A 20887-nucleotide genomic window follows, 5' to 3' on the forward strand; every position below is an offset into this window, starting at 1 on the left:
ATCTATTTAGTCCATGATCATGAAAAATGAGAGAGACATGTATCTCATCAACTGATATTTGTGAGAGATATTTTGACTCTTCTATGGCCACCACAATAGTGTCAAATCTTGGAGGCAAATGTCTTAAAATATTTTCCACTACACTCTCTTCTTCAAGTGTCTCATCATGGGATCTAATTTGATTTACTAATTTAAGGATATGAGTGAACAATGAATCTATTGTATCTAATTAATTCCTATCAATAGACTCAAAACCCGTTCTTATTGTTTGTGGTTGGTTGTCTTTACTTTTGTTATTCCTTGGTAGACTATCTATAGAATACCCCATAATTTCTTGGACATTATTCCTATTGCTATCCTTGGAAATATACTTTCATGAAACCCATGAAACATTAAAAAATAGACCTTTTGAATCTTTCTTCCTATTATCCTTCAATAAATCTTTATTGACTTGAGGAAGTGCATTATATGTTGCTGCATTTGTTGGTTTTGGGTATCCATTTAAAACAAGATCCCATGAATCTTGAGAAGAACATAATTCCATCATTTTCATTTCCTAATAATCATAATTTTCTAATTGAACTATGGGATCTGTGGATTTTTCAAGCTTGTGCTTGCGACCATGGTTGATTGTGAAAGCCCCTTCTTATCTTGAGAGCTTTCCAAACAAAAAGCTTCACCCAATATCTTTCAAACCTTTAGCTTTGATACGACTAATGGTAAGAGTTAAAGGAGATATACATAGTGAAATGAAACTAACAAAAAACATAAATAAATAGATAGAACTAGATTGCACAGACACAGACACACGCACACGCACACACACACGCACACACACACGCACACGCACACACACACACACACACACACACACACACACACACACACACACACACACACACACACACACACACACACACATTAAAAAATACTAGTCTAAGGCATTACAATTTTTTTTTTCATTTAAACTGTTCAATCTCAATGTATCTACAAAAATATGAGGTTAAAAAATTAAAGGAATTAAAAATAATATTTCAAATCCACTATAGAAGTAAAATCTACAAAATATTATAAGGTTGCATGGGTACTCGAACCCACACCTCTAGTACTCGTACAAACATACCCAAGTACCAAGTACATGTATCCCAAGTACTAGGTAATCAGTGGAGAGCATCATAGCTAAGGAATTTGATTTTTTTTTTTATTTTTTAAAAAGTTTTTTGTTTGCATATCAACTTGTTGTTTATCAAGCTTAATTAATATCTAATTAGTTTGAAACTTTGATACAATATTGATTAACAATAAACTCAATCACTAATCATGTTGGAAGTTTATCATTTGTAAAATGTCATTTTTATATGATTTATGATCTTCTTTTTCATGTTTAAAGTTTTCCTTCTCTATCATGCATGTAAACATTTATCATATATTATTATTACAAACATATAGCAAATCTGATCTAAAAACAATACATTACATTTGCAAACTTTATCCCTATTCTTGTAATGGATATAATAATTTATCATAAATTTTTATTAAAAACATATAGAAAATCTGAAACTAAAAACAATACATTACATTTGCACACTTATCACTGTTCTTTTTTTGAAAAACCATTGTCATGACTCCTAATTTCAGATTTTCTATAAATATAAAATTATAATTAAAAATAAAGTTTGGCATATCCAAGTACCCCATCCTCTATTATGAAAAATAGCTATACCCATACCCTAAGTACCCCAAGTACCCCATCAAAGTGCAACCTTGGATAAAACAAATCATTTCAATGTTTGACTACCTTTTTGGCACTCCCAGGTTTGCAACAAGGCTACTTGATATCAAGGAAAATACAAAGTTTTGAAAACATGGTCAAGAAGGTTGTGAAGAATTGGTTGATAGTTTGCATGATATTGTTAAGCCTCTCAAAGAAATCTATGACCTTAAGTAAATGATAATGATCTAAATTTCTTTATATTCAAAGTGTCTGGTATAGAAAAGCAGTTTCTATAAACTGCTAAAAACTTGCAACATATTTTTTTCCATTTTTGTAAGTATGTGTATGTATGGCATGCCCTAGCAGGTTACTAGGGTGATCTTCTACCATGTCCTCCAAATTTAAAGAAATATGAAACAACCTTAAAGTATCTAGTACAATTACCAAGAAATTTAAGTAACTTGGATGATGTACCCATGGATAGTATGGAAAAATATGGAATTGGAATTATTAATCCCGAAAAGATTGGGGAATTTTAAAATGACTTGCATAGATATCTTCCTTTAGTAGGAATAGATGGTGTCAACGTAGATGTGAAAAATCTAGTTAAAACCCTTGGTGCTAGATTTGGAGGCTGAGTATCTCTAAGTTAAAATTTTCAACATGCACTAGAAGATTAGATATAGCTAGGAGCTTCTCTAAAAATGCTTGCATACTTGTATGGTACACAACACTGATTTAATTGATAGGTATGCCTTTCTTTAGTTACATCATAGACAACTATTGTACTCTTCTATTTATGGCTTTTGATTTTGTTGTTTAAGACCCTTGGGAACTTATATGGAAATAAATTCTTAAAAGGCCTTGGTTCATGTGGCTCTTTTCTTTATTTCTTTCCTACATCTACTTGTGATGAAGGAATCATTGCTATTACCCCAATAAAATGTTTCAATGAAGAGATACAACCTAAAGTTTTCAGAGGAACTACTTCCTACCCACCTTACAAACTTAGAAAATTCTAAAATATCAATGTAGTAGGAAGTTTCTCGACTCCCTCCTATGTTTTGTGTTTGTAGATGCTAAAACCCTTGCTTCAAAGATATGGTAATTGTTTTCTTGTTCATATTTCTTTGATTTGTTGATCTAGGATTATTTTGAGAGTGTGAACTCAAAATTAGAAGCAAAAATTACTCTTATCCTTTGAACTTTAATTGTTAAAGGGTAGATTAAAGCCCTAAAATGATTTGTAAGAGCATATGTAAATCATTTATTTTGGGATTATATTTCAAATTAGGGAAAATGTATGGGATTTGTTTGGTCTCGCCTTATTTTTTCTTAGATTCTTTTATGCTAAAGCCTACCTAGTGGCTATAAATTTTTCACAGTTGCTTCTATTGAAATATTTAATGCAATAGGTTAGTTTCCTTTGTAGCGAAAAGCCCACCTACCACCCTAATGGCCTACAGAACAGTAAAAAACATTTATGCATTATAAGTGAGTTCAATCTCAAAATAAGATGGAAAACATTTTTGGCAAGAGACAAAAGGAATGTATCTGATTCATTCGATCAGTTATAGTAGAGAGAGAGAGAGAGAGAGAGAGAGAGAGAGAGAGAGAGAGAGAGAGAGAGAGAGAGAGAGAGAGAGAGAGAGAGAGAGAGAGAGAGAGAGAGAAGAAAAGAAAAGAAGTCCAAGAGCACAGAGAAAAGAAGGGAATTGATCAACAAATCAAGTCAGAGTTTAGAAGACAGAAGGAATTTTTAGTCAATTGCACGTATTGGATCTTTAGTCATTTTGTAAGTTTTTTGATTTGATTCATCCTATGAAATAGTGATTTCTCTAGCCATTGTTGTATACAACCATTAGATTTGTAAATTTAAAGTTTTAATTTTTATTAGTTTGAAGATTTTAGGGTTTTCTAGTTGAAGCTAAATGCTCCTAGATTTTGTACTAGTTTTATATTATTTGAATAGAAAGGAAGCAAACAAGTAGGCATAAAAATCCTTGTTGTTCCCTTCTTCTATTGATTGTTACATGATATTTTCCATTTTATAAGCTCATATTTGAAATCTTCATCCTTCAAATCTCTCCATTTTAAAGGTAGAAAAAGTTTAGACTGGAAGTTTGTGCAAAGATCACTTGGTTTGTACAAGATGTGTTGTCTTTACCAAGTCCACTAAGTCTCCCTCTCTACCCTCACTAAGTTCACTTAATTTCCTCCTTTTGCTAAGCATCACCTTGTAGTGGTGACCAAGCTCACTTGGCATCCACATTGCCAAGCTCACTTAGCATACACTTTTTCTGAGTTGTCCTTGTGTGTTGAGTTTACTCAACTTCTTGTACCGAGCTCACTCGGCTCCTGCTACATGTCACTTAACATCTTCTTATGCTGAGTAAAATTGACACTCAACACCTTCTTGTGCCGAGCAAAATTTTAGGGTTGTTATTTTATTTTCAATTGGTATCATAGCTTTGAGGCCCCAAATCCATAGTAAGTTAGGGCATTTTTTTTCTAGGATATTTGACATGGCAGGAGATGCAGGAAAGATATGGCAACATCCACTGTCCTTTAATGGAAAAAATTATGATACATGGGAAAATAAGATGAAAACAATAATTGTTGCTAGTGATTTGTGGGAGTTTTTAGCTAATGGGTTCAACGATGTGACAGACCTAGCTCAGTATACTGCTCTCAAAAATCCACAAAAGACTTAGTTGAAATAGTCAAGGAGATGCTAAGGCACTAAGTTTGATTGAGGCAGCCATGATAGAGAAATTTTTCTCCAAGATTGCAAAATCAAATTATGCAAAGGAAGCATAAGACATCCTTGAGACAAATTTCAAGGGGATAGATAGGACTAGAGTAGTGAAGCTACAAATGATCAGAAGAGAGTTTGAGAATATTTAGATGAAGGACAATGAATCTATTGCAAAGTTTAGCTCATGAATCTCCATTTTGATAAACTAGCTTAAATCAAATGGAGAAGACTATGATGAGAAAAGGATTGTGGAAAAGATATTGAGGAGTCTACCTCAGAAATATAAAAACCTTGTGATGACCATAGAGGAAGAAAAGGACCTCACCACATTGACCATATATGAGTTGATGGGAATTCTTTAAACCCATGAGCACTAGATAAATAGATCAGCAACCACTTCCCTAGAGAAGTCTTTCAAGACTCAAAAGAATTCAAGAGGTAGGGGGAGAGGAAGAAATAACTCTAGTAGAGGCTCAAGAAGAAAAGATCATGGAAGGAATGGTCAAAAGAATACAGGGGTAGAAATATTAGGACTAGCAAACAACCAAGAGGGAGAAAGCACCTCTCAAAATAGCTCTAGAGAAGGTAACAAGAATTACAACTCCAACAAGAGAAATTTTGAATGCTACTTCTATCATAAGTATGGGCATTATGTGAGTGAATGCTAGAAGAAATAGGGCGATTACTCAAAGAAGAATGCTAATGTGGCTAATGTGAACATGGAAAATGCAAACAATCCCACAACCTTCATCATGTATAACATTGGTGAAGAAGGAAGCCCCGAGGTATGGTACCTAGACAAAAGTTGTAGCAACCATATGAGTGGTAACGAAAGTTCATTTTCTTTCATTGATAAGACTTTTAAGGCTGAAATTAAAATGAGAAATAATGGAACCATTACCATAGTGGGCAAAGGATCTATTATGGTCTGCACCAAGAAAGATGAGAAGAAGGAGATTCAAAACGTATATTTTCCCCCAGTATGAAGCACAATTTGATGAGTGTTGGACAACTCATTCAAAATGGATACAAAGTGTTGATGGAAAATGACAAGTGTCATTCATGAGAAGGATGGGAGTAAGAGATTACTTGCTGCAGTCCAAATGACAAAGAACCAAATGTTCCCATTGAGGATAAAGACACGTTTCTCTTCTCAAGTTAGTGCTGCACCTCCCAAGCATGCATGTACATTAGTATACTAGCAATCAGCTCTTAGGAGCATGATTGAAAACCCCTCCAAGCTTTGGCATCTCAAGTATGGACATCATGGCTTTGCTGGTTTAAATTTTTTGTCCAAGAAAAGAATGGTAGATGGTTTGCCAAGCATAGTAGATTCATATGACAAGTGTGAGGCTTGCATTTTGGGTAAGCAACATAGGCTTCCCTTTAATTCTAGAAATTATAGAGGGGCTAGAGCACCATTAAAATTGGTGCATTCTAATTTGGTAGGCCCTGTGCAAACTACTGCTATTGGGGGGAGTACTTATTTAATGATATTCATAGATGATTTTAGTCATAGGACATGGGTGTATTATTTGAACAACAAATATGAAGTATTTGATAAATTTGTTGAATTAAAAGCCCTACTGAAAAAGAGTGTGGACACTATGTTAAGGTCCTTAGATCAAATAGAGGAGGGGAGTATACCTCCAACATGTTTGTAAATTTTTGTAGGTAGAATAACATAAAAAAAGAGTTGACAACCAGCTATACTCCACAACAAAATAGAGTGGTTGAGAGGAAAAATAGGACCATTGTTGAAATGGAAAGAAGCATGAGGAAAGAAAAAGGACTCCCAACTAGATGTTGGGAAGAACTTGTATCTACAGTGGTATATTTTTTTAATAGGCATTGTACAATGTCCATTTGTACACGATTCTTCTTGAGGCTTGGTCAAGGAATAGATGGATAGTTGAACACTTGGGAGTGTTTGATTGCATAGCACATATACATGTACCTAAAGAACAGAGGAAAAAGCTATATGACAAAGGTGTGAAGTGCATCTTCATAGGGTATAGCTTAGAATCAAAGGCTTATAGATTGTATGATCCAACTAACAAGAAGATCATCATTTCAAGATATGCAAAGTTTCTTGAAAATCAGTCATGGGATGGCTTAGTAGATGAATCCTCAAGCACTTCAAGTAAAGTTTCTACCATTAAAGAGGAAGAAGATGACTTTGGTGATTAGCAAGAAGATGGAGCAACAAACATAGATTGTAGAAAAAGGCATAAAGGCAAGCAACTCTTAACATGTCAAGCTACAACTCTAACCATATCAAGATAGCCATGAGCTAGTATACTAAATAGTAGACTAGTAATACTAAAAATTTAGATCGCACTCTCATCTCCCTATTGCCAAGAAAGACCAAAAGCCTAAGAGAGATATACCAAGATGAAAGGTATGAAGAAGATTATGATGATCTAGTGTAAATTTTGCATTATTTTCTCATAGTGATCCAATTTATTTTTTAAGAAGCTGTAAATGAGGAGAAATGGTGTAATGCCATGGATGAGGAAATAGATGCTATTGAAAGAAATTATACATGCGAGTTAACTACTTAATATCCCAAGAAATAAGTAATTGGAGTGAAAGGGGTTTACAAGACCAAGTGCAATTTTGAAGGAAAAATAGATAGGCATAAGGCACATTTAGTGGTCAAGGGGTACAAGCAATAGTATGGTAGAGATTATGATAAGACATATGCTCCAGTTTCAAAAATGCAAATTGTGCGTACTGTCATAACAATTGCAGCCCAACACAAATGGAAGGTATATCAAATGGATATGAAGTCCACCTTCTTGAATGGTGTATTGAAGGAAGAAGTTTATGTGGAGCAACCACTTTGTTATGAAGTTCTGGGTAAAGAACAAAAAGTGCATAGATTGAAGAGAGCTCTTTATGGGCTCAAGCAAGCTCCAAGGGCATGGTATAGCAAGATTGACTCATATTTGATGAGAAATGGCTTTAGAAAAAGTGATGGTGAGCCCACTCTCTACATAAATGGTAATATGTTGATTGTCGTTTTGTATGTAGATGACTTAATCTTCACTAAAATGATAATTTCCTAATTAGTGAGTTCAAAGAGGCCATGAAGAATGAATTTGAAATAACAGACCTAGGTCTCTTAAAGTACTTTCTAGGTATAGAAGTAAAACAGATGCATGATGGCATATTTATCTCTCAAGAAAAATATGCAAGGCAGATCTTGGAGAGATTCAAAATGCAGAATAGTAAGTCAACCCCAACGCCAATAGTAGTAGGTTTGAAGTTGAGCATGGAAGATTGTATGAAAAGTGTGAATCCAACACTATACAATAGTATGGTTGGAAATTTGATGTATTTGGCTACAACTCGACCAGACATGATGCATGTAATAAGTTTGATTTCCAGACTTATGGAAACACCAAAGGATTCCCATTGGCAAGAGAGAAAGAGGATCCTAAGGTATGTAAATGGTACCAAGGGATTTGGAATTTCATATACTAATGAAAATGATTTCAAGTTGGTTGGTTACATAGATAATGATTGGGCTGGAAGTTTAGATGATAGGAAGAGAACTTTCATATACATGTTCCAAAAGGGACCAGGTGCAATTTCATAGGCATCCAAGAAGCAAACTATTGTTGCTCAATCTACAATAGAGGTTGAATAAATAGTAGCAAATGAAGCCGCATGTCACGCTATTTGGTTAAGGAGGATCTTGACAGATTTGAATGAAAGGCAAGAGGATGGAACCATAATTTATTGTGAAAATATCTCCTCAATTGCATTGTCCAAGAATCCATTCTTCCATGGGAGAAGCAAACACATAGAGATCATATATCACTTCATCAAAGAGTTGGTGGAGAATGGGGATATCAAAATGGAATTTCAAAAGTCTAAGCAGTAGCTACCAAACATATTTACTAAGCCTTTAGGCATTGGAACTTTTATACACCTAAGAGAGTGTCTTGGTGTAGTTTCTTTCGATCAGGAATGATTTGTATGTGTTTGGCTTAGGAAAAATGGGGAGTGCTGAAATATTTAATGCAACAGGTCAGTTGCACCTGGAGCCAAACACCCACCCACCACCCTGACGGCTTATAAAATGGTTAGAAATATCAATGCACGATAGGTGAGTTCAAATTTGAAATGAGAGGGAAGATGTTTTTGGAAAGAGACAAAAGGAATGAATCTGATTCACTCAATCAGTTGCAGCACAGAGAGAGTAGAAGAGTAGAGAAGTGAAAGAGCACAAAACAAAGAAGAAAATTGATCAACAGACCAAGTTAGAGTTCATAAGATAGAAGGAAGTTTCAGTAAGTTGCATGTGTTGGATCTTCTGTCATTCTGTAATTTTGTTGATTTGATTCATCCTATGAATCAGTGATTGCTCTGGGCATTTTGTATGCAACCATTATAGCTATAAGTTTTCAATTTAAATTTTTATCAGTTTGAAGATTTCAGGATTTTCTAGTTGAAGCCAAATGCTCCCAAATTTTGTAATAGTTTTATATTATTTGAATAGAAAAAAGCAAACAAGAAATACAAATTCTTTGTGTTCCCTTCTTATATTCTTCATTGTATGATTTTAGTGTTTGATAAGTTCATATTTGAAAGCTTCATTGTTTGGCTCTCTACATTTTAATGGTGGAAAAAGCATGGATTGGAAGTATGTGAAAAGGTCACTCAGTTTATACATGACTATTTGTCTTTATTGAGTCCATTAGGTCTCCCTCTCTGCCCTCACCAAGCTCACTTGGTTTCCTTTTGTTTGCCGATCTCACTCGACATCCTTTTTTTTTCGAGCATCACCTTGTAGTGGTGATTGAGCTCACTTGGCATGCACACTACTAAGCTCACTTCACATACACTTTTGCCAAGTTTTCCTTGTGTGTCAAGTTCATTCGATTTCTTCTTGTACCGAGCTCACTCAACACCCACTGCCTATCACTCAACACCTTGTGCTAAGAAAAACTTCTAGGGTTGTGATTTTATTTTCACAACTTCTTTAAAAGAGCTTATATTATTGATGACTATTTTTGAAGAAAAATTAACATTAGTAGATTTGATTTCTCATCTTCCTGCCTAAAGCTACACTCAATGCTAAAGAATTTTTAGAAACTTCTCCAATATTTTCCACACTCTTCTGCAAAAGATTCTAGACCCGCACTAATAAAAAACATAATATTTCATAAAAAATTTAACAAAACATAAACAATAGTTAAAATATAATCATTATTTTGTACTTTTTTTATCAGGATAGTTCCATTGAGTTTTATTCTACTCATTGCTTACTAGCATTTTTTTTTGTATGAAATTCTCCATGAAGTATAGCCAAGTTTAAATCATCAATGTTGAATATAATAACATATAATAGAAAAAGAAAATTATACATGCTACCTTTCTTTAAATGAGAAAGTTTCAACCAAAAATTTCCAATTAGACAATACTAGAAAATAATCTGTGACAAAAGAAAATTTCTTCTCAAGGTATCATAGTCATGAAACTCAATCCATGGAAATAACTCACTTGGAGGTATTTTCTACACAATTTACCATCATTTCATTATATTTCTTCTCATTGCATTTTTTTCTTCTGATAATCCAACCTCAGAAGATATATAAGATTATAAATATTTAAAGGATTAACATCATTTACCTTACCTATTTAGAAAACTTTGACTTCTAGGTTCCAACTCTGAGGAAGTGTTTAAGTAGTTCCAAGAAGACTACTATTGTAAGAGCATCATAGGTTATGCTATCTGATTGGGATATGTTTCATGTAAGTGAGAAACTTATATAGCAATGCCCTGTGGTTTAATAGAAAGCAATCTTAAGAATTTTATGACCTAATTATTCTGTCATCTGTATTGTAGAGTAAACATATTGCATCAAAATATCATGCTGTAGCAAGGGTTGTTTGAGGCTATGGAATATATGTCAAGTATAAAGTTATACCATCTAACTACTAATTGGTTTAGATTAAGAGCTTATGAGATTCATGTTTTTAATCCTCCTGAACTATGACATTAGAATTTAGAGTTCATTAGGGCTATTGATATCTCTATGTGCACATGAATTTGTACTTCCTACTTATTATAGTATCGGTTCTCATTGACTTAGTATAAGCTATTGTAACCAAAAAGAATCTTGAATCTTACAGTGATAGGCCTCATGATCATGACTTCGAGGTTCAAAAAAAGATCATCCCCCTGATGGATTAGTTCTTTGAGTAAGATTTCTTGGAGGACCCACCCAAAATTGTCTCTTTCTTAATACCATAAGGGATAGGAAAATGTGTTTTTGATATCACTTACACTATATAAGCCATGACTTTGTCTGTAGTTTATGTATTGTTCTGATTTTTTCTACAATCATCTCTCACTTGTTTGAATATGTTTATTAGTTGGTTTTACAACTTGCTTAAGATATGGAACATGAATGCATGCACATGATTTGTTGGGGTGTTCAATTTCCAAGGAGCTAGATGGTCAAATGAACATAAATACATTGAGGCCTATGAAAATCCTTCTGAATTTGTTACAGGGTGTGCCCATCCATTAGATGTGGAATCTTTACAAAATATTTTAGAAGGAGAATGGAAAACAGATTGTTCAATGTATTCCCATAGAGTAGGTTTGTCATTACAATACATTTAATAATCTTTTACTATAATATTTAACTACCTACTCAAATGTCTTTGAAAAAAAGAATCATGGATTAGTTCAAATTCAAGGTTTATATTGCACTACATACACTCAAGGTCATGCTAATCTGAAAGTAGTCTTTGGGGTGCATTTTCTTGGATGGTTTTGTGGGGATTTAAGGCATCCTAATGTTCTCCAGTGCAAATTTATAATCGAATATCATATGTTTAGGAAAAGAGGTCCTCTAGAAAACAAAATTTATGTAAGAAATTAAAAAAACATATAATAAATCTTATAAATAAACATATAATTTGACAACAACTCTAAAATAAAAAAATTAACTATTGAACAACTAACTAAATGTTAGTATCAACATAGTATGATGGTTAAGTTGCGTTGTTGCTAGATTTGTAAATGGGGATGATGTCCATATTTAATTGATATCTTCATATGTCATTAGAACCAAAATTGTAGAAAAGAAAAGGCACTCTTGGAAACATGTGAAAAAAAAAATGTAAACCTTAGTTATTATACACTATACACTATGGGCAAAAATCAACATCCAAAAAATAAAGTTCACTTTTTATTTTCTATTAGTTAGAGAAAAAAATGGGTGGCTAATTTTTTTTCTCTCTCTTTTTATATGAAGCCTCACAAAACTCTAAAAAATGATCTTTGATGGTCTCGCTTAAGACTCTAGAATATGAAGTTTATATAATTAGTCCCATAATGGTCAAATTGAGCTTTTCCTTCATTTCTACAATTCTTTTAATTCTATAGGGTATGGAGCTATAATGAATAGAAAAAATGTTGTATTTTTTTGAAATTTTCAAAGTAGAATTAATGGATTGTTGGAAATACAATAGGAAAGGTAAACTCTGAGAAGGGGGGAGGGTGTGAATCAATGCTTTAAACTTTATCCCATAAAATATTCAGCACACATCCATCTCATTTATTCGATAAGTAAACTGAAATACCATGTAAAGAATATACATCTAAAGTATGTAAACAAGTAAGCATTCACACATACATGAACCAATATATGATTACCCAAAAACCCTCTAATGAGAAGGTAAAACTAGGGTGGGGATAAACCTACAAATCTTAACTACTATAGTAATAAAGTGTATCCAATGAAAATTACAATGTTTGATCATGAAACATGATCTACCCTATTAAAAGCTTACAACAACTATTAGGTCTTACCCTATTAAAGTATTTCAACACCCTATTAGAAGTGTGTCTGGTTAAAGGAATTCAACTCACAATTAAGTTAGCACCTTGTTAGAGGATTTCAATACAACCTATTAGGACTACTCTATTAAGAGATTTAAGTGATTCACCTATAAGAATGTTTCAACAATGATCTTCTAATTAACACTATGTTTCTTGATGATATATCACCTCTATATTGATGTGTACTTGATCCTTCTTGATCAGATGTCTCTCTGCTATTCACTGTTTCCTTCCTCTATTCTCTTTTAACTAATTCTACAATTCAATTTAGATCATAATACCTTCATTACCATGAATGTCCTAGTTTGTGGATGCAAAAATCTCCATGACCATTCATTTGTTTCCTCTCCACATCCTTTAAAATATTTAGGGTTTGTCTTCCTTAAGAAGACTTAGGTCACTTAGGGTTAGGTATGAATCAACGGTTGTAATTCATTAATATTGTCACCTAAACCTTCCTTTTACCTAATTTAATGCATGTTATACATAGGGAATTAAATTTAAGATTTGTCCTTATCAGCAACTATCATAATTCAATCCTTAAGCAGGCCGAAAAAAGGTTTACATAGTAGTTTGTGCCAATAAAAACAACTATGATAAAACTGTGTTACTCAACATCTAAAGTCTCTAGTGCTTGGCACTAAATATGAATTCAATGTTGTCACTTGGCATTTGAATGAATCGATATGCACTATTTTCCTGGTTCTTGAATTAGTTGGCACATACTATCTACTTGACACATGAGTAACTCGACATAAGAGTTACTCAACACTCACTATATACTTGGCATGCTCTAATTTACATGTTGTACTCAACATATGTTACTTTTTCAGTATGAACTATGTAAATGACTTAAGTGTATAGACACTCACTTTTCAAAACCAATTTGAGATAAACACGATCATACTCTAAGACGCAAAATGTGCTTTACAAAGGCGGATGTAAACCACTGTTCAAAAATTTTCTTGGCAGACTCCAAAAATCCACTTTAATGAACTATGAAAATCTAAATGCTAAATTGTATTTATTTTTGTAAATGTTTGGAGGATTATAAGAGTAATGTTTTTTTTGCAATTTTAGGGCTCATTGATATGTATAATGTTGGAGGTGTTGTTGAGAATTTGAAGTATATTGATGAAGACAGTAAGTCTTCAATTAAGATGAAAGTGAGAGGCTATTGAAAATTTGGAGCATATACAAGAAAGAACCCAACAATATTCCTTGTGAATATGAAACAAGTAGAACATTCTTATGAAAGTATGAATTGTTTACTAACTCTTATTATTCCAGCTTATGTTGTCTCAAACAAAATCACAAGTCAAGAAATTGAAGTTCAATTCTAAATTGCAATAGTGATTAATTATGTTTGAGTAGGAGATTGGCGACATAAGATTTGTCCATGTGGGGAAATACATCCAGTACCATTTAATAATTGATATGTGATAACTTGGTTGATTGTTCAAAAAATTTGAAATAAAGACACGTCTCATGGGTTTTGTTTTGTATTTAAAATATTCTTCTCATAGGATGGTTTAAGTCTCTACATTTCCATATTTGTTCCCCCATTTTCTCCCTTTATGTCTCCCTCTCCTCTCAATATTCTACTAAGTCACACAAATCTCTATTATAGAGGAAATGTATTTTGACTAAGCTTTATAAATTTTGGGGGTAGCTGAAATTTTCATTTTGACAATGCATACATTTGTTTGCACACAATTATTCATGAACAAGTAGATTGTGCATGTCATAGAGATCAAAATCTTATACTAACTAAAGAGGATGATTAGTCAAGTCAGCATCAACTACTAATGACTTAGCTCAACCACTACACTCGAAGGATTTTTCATACTAAGGTGGATTATATGGGCCAAGTAGTGAGTATCCTCTCCATGAGTGTCATGCCCAAAAATAAGGGCAAAACTCACCAACAAATTTATTTATTTTTTATTTTTATTTTTTTTACAAAACATCCTTTCCATCCAAGCTATAATTAAGTGATCAATCTAGTTAGTCAAAACATATTCTACAATTTTAACATTAATTTAAACCAAATTTAGTATCCTGTACTTTCACATAGATAATTCAAAAAAGAATAATATAAGACAATAATAACATAAAATTTATTTAAACTAAATGATAAGTACTACAATCACTCAAGATGTTAAACAAAATAATAAAACTAATTACTTTCCATCATCTCACACATTCTAACTTGAAACCAATCCTAAATACATTCTACTAAATTAAATACTACTTAAGTAGATCCTAAGCAAACTAACAACTAAACACTATCACCTAGATCCAATGAGTGCTAAGTGTTCCATTTATTCCCATGAGAGATGGATTCATGTTGAATCACTACTCATGAAACATGGGGCAATGAGTTTGGCTCAAAATTACATAGCTAAATCCTGATAACAATATCACAACTAACCACTAATTTAACTTTTAGCATTTAAAACAAATAAATAAATAAACTACTCATTTCCAATTACATCTTACTAACACTTCAAATAAATTCTATGTGAATGTACACTAATAATCTATTTTTTGTAACGATACTCATATAAAGCTTAAATCAAACTAAATAATAAAACGAGTAGCACAGCTAATCAAAAAAAATTTCTTTAAAAAAAAAAAAAGTAAAACCTAACACCCAGAAATTTTATCATTAAAGCAAGTTGATATTTACAACATATCAATTACTAATATTTTAAAAAAATACTTAAATTAAAATTACTTAACACATACTACTTATCCAATAAAACTACATTTAAAACTTATTTCAAATAAACAAACTAACCTAACTACCACTAAGCTAATATTCTTAAAATAATTAACTTTAAACTAAATTAAATTATTTAAAAGAAACTATTTAAAATAAACTAAACTTTTAACTCAATCTAATTTAAATACTAATCTAAATTTATAACCTTAAAATAGACTAAAGCTAATGTAAAATCATTAAACTTAACAAAAACAAATCTAGTCTAAGTTAAATTTTAAACTAACCTAAATCAACTAGTAGAATACTAACATGTCAAATAACAACAACTGTCCATGACTTTAATTAAAATCAATTCTAAATACTCAATTACTAACAACTTCCATAAATAAACTTATCTTAACCAAGATAATATTAATTCATGCAATCCCAAAATCTATCGCCCTTCCTCCTAGGCAAGTTTCTCCTATCCCAAGGTGGTCCCCTCAAAACTGGCCCCTTTCCATGCTGCTATTAACTAGGCATATGATGCTCCTTCCAATGTGTGATGTGATGGTATTTAAAAAAAGGTTTATGTATTTGTTTCAAATTCATTCTTTCCCAAGAAAGGTGGGCGCCAAATGGGGGCATTCCTTACTTATGTCAGAACAATGATCTTCCCCATACTCCAATCTCACGCAAGGGAGCTTGCTTCACCCTTCCCAAGAGATTAAATCGACCTAGACCTGTTTTGATTTGCAGTAGGTTTAAATCTCCATTGTTTTGATGTGCCTAGTGGGAGATTTTCTCATGTCATCGATGCCTAGGTGGGGTCATCACCATTAAAATCCCTTTATGCTAATAGGACTTTTCTATTTGTATAGGTTGGTCGTTGACTTGCTTATATTAGTATTTAAAAAAAAAATTTGTTTGTTTTACTATTTCAATTCTCTTCATTATAATTTTAAAAAGGTTTCCAAAAAAGGTACTCCCTAGCTAAGAATTTGAGTGCCTAGGCTTATTGTTATTATTATTATTATTATCTTTTGTCCAAGGTCATATCATAACCTACTGACATTATAACTTATGCTGACACATTTAAATAGGGGTGGTTGTTCAGATTGTATAGTTCTACTTCTAAATAGTCAAAATAATAATATTTTATTCAGTGAACATTATTTTATTGGATTGTAATAACAAAGGTAGTTAATTGATGTTACTCATACATTTTCTAGAGAATAGATATGCATCTATAGGCTCCCATTTTCAAGTTGAATTTATTTGCCTAGTTTCTTTCTAAATTTTCTCTTTTTTTTAATTGATCTTTGCAATATGAATGTTCATGGTTTATTCCATATTGAAATCTATTTAGTGCATGACAACTATCTTATTTACTCTCAAACTTAAATTATAGATGTCTTATATGTAACACTACACAACGTACATGTAAATCTAAAAAACTCAAATGCTCCAATATTATTGTTGATATTACCATCATGATCACAAATTCATTGTCAATTGAGCATAGACTATTCTTGATATGATCCAAGATTAAACTCAAATGTCTCTGACTTATCCGTATGAAGCTTGTGGAAATAATAATAGCAAAAGATAACCTCCAATTCTACATCTAATGTATATCATGATGCAAAATTTCTTTCCTCCAATACATTCAAATCAAGTAATGACAACAACAACAATGAAATTTTCCTTTCATGTTCCTCTCAAGTCTTGCACTCAACACAAGCATCAAACAAGTAGCTAAGGTGGTAGAATCATCATATCAAAATTCACAATGGAAGGACCTTTACAAGCAAGGTTTTTACAATCTTTTCTCTCTATTAATGAACCTGGTTCAAGGCTCCATTGGGGAAGAACAAGTAAGAAAACTCGATGTCTTTGCCAATACATGAAAATTTAAATACATTTTACATAAATTCAAATACATTTTACATAAATTCAAATACATTTTACATAATATTACAATTCAAATGAAATCTCTTCTAAAACCTTGACAAGTGCTTTCTTCTAATATGTTCAATTCTTCAAGGAAAACAAGGAGAAGACAAGAGTTGACCTGGGGTAAAATATCACAACATCAAGAGCAATTCAAGCATACACCCAAACCCGATTTTACACAATAGGTCCAAACATAGAACCTAACTAGGGGGAAGGTAGATTTTCCCAATGGGAGTCGTCAATAACCATACCATAACATAGCCCTTTTAGGGCTAAAACTTCAAGAACTTTCGTTCTTCTACAAGGCCTTTTCGAGGCTATTTCCAAAAGGATTTTCATTCCTTTCCATATTCAAGAATTCCCAATATCAAACAAGGTATGTGATGACAAGTAGGGGCCCATACAACCTACCCTCTTTCCCTCTTCTCACCATGAGAAGAGACTCTACACCATTGAGGTCCAACTAAGGCCCTTTCCCCATACATGGCCACTTCTTCCCTATCCAAGGGTGAGTAATTCCAAAAGAATCCCCATAAAATCCCCTCAAAAACAACACATCAAGGAAAGCATAAGAATAACATCAAGAACAAGTTAAGAACCCTCCAAATCAACCTCAACACACAAGAAAGTAATACAAAGAACAACACAATGCCTTATGCATGATTCAAAGCATGAACAACATAAAGAAACAATTCAAAAGAGTGAAGAAATCCTAGCTTCACAAAAATTTATGGTAACATGGCTAGTTGAGAAGAGCTTTTCCTTTTCTTCCTTCAATCTTCAAAGTTTCTCCAAAACTAGAGATTGGGTAACCACCCCAAAACTACTCCAAATTGTCTCTAAGTATGATCCTAACTCAACTAGACTTTAGGTAACCCCAAAGTAGAGTTTGAGTCACCAACTCATGAAGGAAACAAATCAATTTTCGCAATCAACCAAAAGTAGGATTTTTGAGTGACCCTAAAAGTTCACCAAAGAGGCTAAAGGTATGGAAAGTACTCCCAACCGATACCCTTATCCCTAGGGTACTTAAGTTTGATGTTTTTGGGCCTTAAAGACTTAATAAAACCCAAATAAAAGCTAGGAGAATTCTAAGACTATATAACAACCTTCAAATAAAGACAATGCAATTTAGCACAATAGCAAAGGGTTCAGTTTCATCTTTCCATTAGATTTCCTAGTTAAATATCCTACACACTAATTGCACACATTAGTAGTTCAAGAAATCACATGCATATATTCAAAACCTATCTGGATTGTTACGTAAATCAAAATATGAATCTTTCATGTAACTAACTTATTTAATTCATTTTGACTCACATTTAATCATCAGAAATCATATATTCTATATAACACAACATATTCATTAATTTTGATTAAAATACTAGAATAATCATCGAGGTATCAAATCAACATCCTTATCATCAGGTGAATTGCTTCGTATCATTGTTAGTGAAATTTTAATGTTTTATCAATCAAGATAATGTAGTAGTTTCTGAATCACTAAGCATTTAAAAACATGGATGAATTAACAGATCTAAATCTCATTAGGGCATTCACAATATAAAACATTACATCTTATCCATTTCAATCTCCTATAGCAGTTTTAACAAGAAAAATTCATATTTAATAATTACATAAGAAGAGGGTCCTTACAATGGACCCTCTTAACTTCTTCCATTCCCTTTTTTAGCCAACACAAATACAACCTTGAAATTTGTTCATGTCATATGCAAGTTGCAATAATAAGGATTCCAACTCAACCAATATTTATTGGCATGCAAAATAGGCTCATTTGGCCATTTAAACAATGTATGGACATTAATTAGATGTCAATTGAACATGCTATATTATCTAAATCAATAAGATGTTGGACTTCATTTTTCAAACATATATAATTCTCTATAATGTGCTTGAGTTGATAATGGTGTTGAAAAAAGTATTTTGAGTCAAATGAAGGTAGAAATTTTTTAGAAGAGTCTATAGAATGGATATGATGAAGCCTCAATAAATTATTATTAATTAAAATCAAAGCATGACATGATACAAGGCTTGAAAAAGAGGAATGAATTCACAATGTTTGAATTTAGAAGAGAAGTGGGATAGAATAGGGGTGGTCATTGATTTTGCATGATAATTAATGTGATTAGAAGATTTTTATTTTTCTATCTTGAGAAGTTGCATTAGCCAAGCTTATGTATTCTTTTTTTTAAAGAGGGGTAAATGATTTGACCTGGAGCAATGAACCAATGAGGCCACAAACGAGGGACCTCATCCCCATTAGATTTGAACCTTGATGGAAAGGATAAAAACTCAACAAAATAACCATCACAACATGCCACTATTGGTGCCAAGTTCATGTATTCTCAAGAGTAGTAGTAAATTGTATATATTTTATAAGATATTCTCTAGATAATTATTTAGAGCACTATGATGGTATCATGCAAATAAATATGCATATATATATTATTGAATGTTATCACAAGTAGTAAGTTAATTCTTGATAAATTACCTCATAGATCTAGATTCTCTTGATCTTTTGAAGGTTGATTTTTACTATCGAGAAAGAAGTGCAAGTAGTATACTCAAAATAAGTCCATTGAAAAATATAAATACTACTAATTTATTGTTTTGTTTTCTTCAAAATCTATTATAAAAAATTAAGAAACATATTAATTGTAAATATCTTAGAAATTTATTAGTTCTTAAGGAATGCTAAACATTAGGGTTTTCTTTTTAGAAAGTAATAAAAACCCTAGAAATGAAAAAGGTGGCGAATAAGAAAACTTGGATCACCTTTTTTAATTTTCCAGTCAAATTCTTTCACTACCACTTAACAACAAATATTCCAACATGGGAAAATGAATACACAACTAGAAATCACACCTTAGTGTGCAATAGGTATGCCGTGTTTTGGTGTAAATATTTTTCTTACCTAATACTTATACAAGTAATGAAAATGATACATTTTATTTATTCATCATAGTAAATATAGTATATTTGGTAATCAACAAGCACCTTAACCATTAGGCAAGAGAGTGAAAGGAACAACAATTGATGTGAAAGCCTCTTCAATTCCAAACAAGAGCACCTTTTTATTTTCAAATATTTTTCAAGTTCCATAAATATGAAAATGTGGTGTTGTAAATTCCCAGTCCATCCAATGGAAATTTTACTTTATAGTACTATAAAGTGTTTGGTCCATTTTTCTATGTGATGAAATGTTATTAAAACCTGTGTAGATTACAAACTTATAATTAGAAAATATCTTATATTAATTAGATTTGAATTACAAGATTCTAATTTTTATTGTATGCATCTAAAATATATTTCAATCTTACCTGTATTAGTTGTTCCAAATTTGGTATTAGTAACGAAGTTATATTTGATAATGTTAGAAGGCACATCTCCTCTTCTTTTCATCATGCAACAAATAGGTTTTATTACATTCATGCATATCTTTCATATGTGAATGAGGGTTGAATGTGAAGGTCTTCAAGTTCACTTACTCTTGATATTGCTATGAATGATAGCCCTTGCTGGTCAATGTTTCCAATGTTAATTTTTTCTTTTTGTAGTGTAAGCCCTTGAGACTTATGTATTGTTAGGGCCCATGCCATTTTCAAAGGTATTTTTCTGTGAATACCATGATTTATTCGTAGCACTAGAATATTTTGTGGGTTGTTATGGTTTCAAGGTGGCTCAATGTAGTTTTTAAAGTCAACAATTACAAATAAAGGGACCTGAGGTGGCTTTTCACCATCATTATATATTATTTTTTTGACTTGTCCTAGTGCAACATTGACAAAACCAATTTCCACCATAAGTTTACACATAGCATGACATTTTGGTCAATGCATAGGAGTATCTTTTATTGAATTTGTT

The sequence above is a fragment of the Cupressus sempervirens genome, chromosome 7, assembly GCF_028749045.1.
Source record: "Cupressus sempervirens isolate cs-2001-9-10 chromosome 7, ASM2874904v1, whole genome shotgun sequence".
Taxonomy (NCBI): Eukaryota; Viridiplantae; Streptophyta; class Pinopsida; order Cupressales; family Cupressaceae; genus Cupressus; species Cupressus sempervirens.